Source organism: Sorghum bicolor, chromosome 5 (assembly GCF_000003195.3).
Source record: "Sorghum bicolor cultivar BTx623 chromosome 5, Sorghum_bicolor_NCBIv3, whole genome shotgun sequence".
Lineage (NCBI taxonomy): Eukaryota > Viridiplantae > Streptophyta > Magnoliopsida > Poales > Poaceae > Sorghum > Sorghum bicolor.
In genome coordinates, this window is record NC_012874.2 from 46,385,478 (window position 1) to 46,390,063 (window position 4,586).

Here is a 4,586-nt window from a genome sequence, read left to right on the forward strand (position 1 = left end):
ACTATCTCCTAACAGATCGTAGCAAGCTTTCACTTGAGCCTCTTCACCTAGGAGTCCCATCAGGTGCTTCCACAATGGTTTCTGAGCCTATGGTGCCTTTGGCACAAACTGTGCACAAATCTTACACTGAAACGAACAATATCTCCCAACAGACCAAAGTGACATTCCATATGACACACGTCATTTAGGAGTTCATCGGGTGTGTCCAAATTGATTTCCGAGCATATGGTACATTCCGTGCAAACCGCGCACCTATCTTGCATAAAGATTAGCACTATCTTCGAACAGACCAAACTAAGCTTTCACTAGAGCCTCTTTACCTAGGAGTACCATCGGGTGCGTCCAAAATCGTTTCTTAGCCGATGGTGCATTAGGCACAAACCGTGCAGCTATCTTGCACTGAATCTAACACTATCTCCAAACAGACCGAAGCGAGATTCCATATGACACTCGTCATCTAGGAGTTCCACCGGCTACGTCCAAATTGATTTCCGAGCATATAGTAAGTTCCATGCAAACCATTCAACTATCTTGCATCAAGATTAGCACTATCTCCAAATAGACCAAACTGAGCTTTTACTTGAGCCCCTTTACCTAGGACTACCATCGGGTGTATCCAAAATTGTTTCTTAGCCTATGGTGCATTAGCCGCAAATTGCACTGAATCTAACACTTTCTCCAAATGGACCAAAGCGAAATTACATATGACACACATCATCAAGGAGTTCCATAGGGTATGTCCAAATTGATTTTCAAGCATATGGTACGTTCCAAGCAAACCATGCACCTATCTTACATGAAAATTAGCACTATCTCCAAACAGATTGTACCAAGCACTTGAGCCTCTTCACGTAGGAGTACCATCAAGTGCATCCAAAATGGTGTCTTAGCCTATGGTGCATTAGGCGCAAACCGTGCACCTATCTTGCACCGACACTAACATTATCTCTAAACAAACCGAAGCAAGATTCCATATGACACACCTCATCTAGGATTTTCATTGGGTGCGTCCAAATTAATATCCAAGCATATGGTACGTTCCAAGCAAACTGTGCACCTATTTAGCATCAAGATTAGCACAATCTCTAAACAGACCAAACCAATCTTCCACTTGAGCCTCTTCACCTAGGAGTATCATCGGGTGCATCAAAAATGGTTTCTTAGCCTATGGTGCATTAGGTGCAAACCGTGCACATATCTTCTACCAAAACTAACACTGTCTCTAAATGAACCGAAGCAAGATTCCATATGACACACGTCATCAAGGAGTTCTATCGGGTCTGTCCAAATTAGTTTCTAAGCATATGGTACCTTCCATGCAGACCATGCATCTATCTTGCATCAAGATTAGCACTATCTCCAAATACACCAAACCGAGCTTTCACATGAGCCTTTTACCTAGGAGTACCATCGGGTGCGTCCAAAATGGTTTCTTAGCCTATGCTGCATTATGTGCAAACCTTGCACCTATCTTGCACCAAAACTAACACTATCTCCAAACAAACTGAAGCAAGATTTCGTATGACACACGTCATCTTGGAGTTCCATCATTTGCGCCCAGATTGTTTTTCCAAGCATTTGGTATGTTCCTTGCAAACCGTGCACCTATCTTTCATCAAGATTAGCACTATCTCCAAACAGACTGAACCGAGCATCCACTTGAGCTCCTTCACCTAGGAGACCAACATCTGCGTCCAAAATGGTTTCTTAGACTATGGTGCATTAGGTGCAAACTGTGCACCTATCTTGCACCTAAACTAACAATGTCTCCAAATGGACCGGTGAGATTCCAAGACACACTGATGTGAACCCGCTAGGGTTTTTGCCCGATCTTTTGATGAGAGACGGGGATAACTCGATTGGTGGATGGAGATGACATTCACGGCCCGACTACAGCCCTCAAGACCGCGCCTTAGCAACCGATACACCACATCCTACAGCCGTCACGATCTTGTGGAGCGCGACAACCAGCCCCTAGGGCTCCCGTCCTGCAAGCAATCGAAGAACTAGCAAGAACGAGGAAACAAGCACTGAATTTGCAAGATGAATTGAAGGTTTCAAACTGAATCTGAATCAACAATGGGGTTCCGAAGACAAGGAGACGGGCGGCTGATCCTGCACGCGCGCCTACAAGCAAGTAGCGAAGGCTAAACTTGATCTAAACAAAACCCAACGACCATGGCGGCTCTAGAGGGATATAAGTAGATGGATTGACGACCAAAGAGGTGTTGGGGTCGTCCTCCAACCCTAGGACGCGTCCCTAATGGACCCAACTTGATACATTGATGAGGACATCCCTAGCATTCATTCATCTTCAAATGAAACTCCACTTGATATAAGTGGTCCAATTACAAGAAGTAGAGCTAAACAATTGGAGAAGGAAATTCATTCTCAGGTGAACGCTAACCTTATGTTTAATAATCAGTCTATGTTGAATGATCCTATACTTTTGAGTTCTTGTTTCAATGTCCTTATTAATGATGGAGGGTATGAACCAGCATGGGATGAACATGGATTCAAGCCTTTGGACATCTGAACCAAGAAGCCTGTCGTGTGCATAAATAAAATGGTGGTTCATTACTTCTGCATAAGGCAACAAGAAGCTAGATGGCTGACCCATGGTACAAATTCCAAGCATCACCACGGACAGAATACATGGAGTTACGTGGCATTCTACAGATGGATGAAAGCATCTTTAAGTCTATGTTGCAGCCCATCAAACGGTTCATTATTTAGACTTCCCAATAAAGAGTTATGCTCATTTTAGTAACTGCTGCCAGAAGCTGAGAAGACGCGCGAACCAGCCACGAAATCCACTAGTGGATGTGCATGCTGTCATGTATTCAAAGCTGAACGCCCCTATCTATATATATCTCTTGTACTAGACAATGAAAGGACACATCTTGCTTGGTTAAAATTCAGAATACACAAACTCGTGGAGTTTTGTTTATGCGTGAGTCTTGAGAGGCTTGCAAAACTTGTTCTTTCGATTCCTGAGGGAGTTGTAGAACGCCGAACTGCGGTTCATCCAGTTTGTGCCTTCACGTCTATACGGCGTGATTGCGTGGGCTGTTCGTCGGTACGTGGAAGGGTGATTGTCTCGGTAGTTCGTCGCGTGGACAGCCTCGCGGTGCACTGCCTCTTCACCAGGTCACGCAGCGACAAGTTATCAAGTTCGCGAATCCTACGAGAAGATCGGGCCACAACGACTTGTCTCACGCTATCCCTAGGCGTGAGCATATCAATATGCAAAGCAAGCGAACAAAGGTAAGAAGAAGGTTACATTTCAGCCCGGTGACCTCGTGTGGTTGCATCTACGCAAGGATCGATTTCCCCAACAACGTAAGATCCAACATTCAATGTCAAAGACTTGCTTCCATTTGTTGGTGAGCCTGAGTCGAGGACGACTCCTTCTCAAGAGGGGGAGGCTGATGAGGACATCCCTAGCATTTATTCATCTTCAAATGAAACTCCACTTGATATAAGTGGTCCAATTACAAGAAGTAGAGCTAAACAATTGGAGAAGGAAATTCATTCTCAGGTGAACGCTAACCTTATGTTTAATAATCAGTTTATGTTGAATGATCCTATACTTTTGAGTTCTTGTTTCAATGTCCTTATTAATGATGGAGGGTATCAACTAGCATGGGATGAAGATGGATTCAAGCCTTTGGACATCTGAACCAAGAAGCCTATCGTGTGCATAAATAAAATGGTGGTTCATTACTTCTGCATAAGGCAACCAGAAGCTAGATGGCTGACCCATGGTACAAATTCCAAGCATCACCACGGACAGAATACATGGAGTTACGTGGCATTCTACAGATGGATGAAAGCATCTTTAAGTCTATGTTGCAGCCCATCAAACGGTTCATTATTTAGACTTCCCAATAAAGAGTTATGCTCATTTTAGTAACTGCTGCCAGAAGCTGAGAAGACGCGCGAACCAGCCACGAAATCCACTAGTGGATGTGCATGCTGTCATGTATTCAAAGCTGAACGCCCCTATCTATATATATCTCTTGTACTAGACAATGAAAGGACACATCTTGCTTGGTTAAAATTCAGAATACACAAGCTCGTGGAGTTTTGTTTATGCGTGAGTCTTGAGAGGCTTGCAAAACTTGTTCTTTCGATTCCTGAGGGAGTTGTAGAACGCCGAACTGCGGTTCATCCAGTTTGTGCCTTCACGTCTATACGGCGTGATTGGGTGGGCTGTTCGTCGGTACGTGGAAGGGTGATTGTCTCGGTAGTTCGTCGCGTGGACAGCCTCGCGGTGCACTGCCTCTTCACCAGGTCACGCAGCGACAAGTTATCAAGTTCGCGAATCCTACGAGAAGATCGGGCCACAACGACTTGTCTCACGCTATCCCTAGGCGTGAGCATATCATACATGGGCCATCAGCCCAAAATGAGGTGACGCAGCACCCTGGACAGCAAGACCTATCGACGGTAATTGGATCATTGCCGCTGCTGCCGAACAGGTATTGACGTGGGACTTGATTCATATGAAAGTAGACTTGATTAGCTTTCCAACAAGTCCTGAAGCGCCTGAATCCGAATCCGTATGCAACCGTGGTAACGGT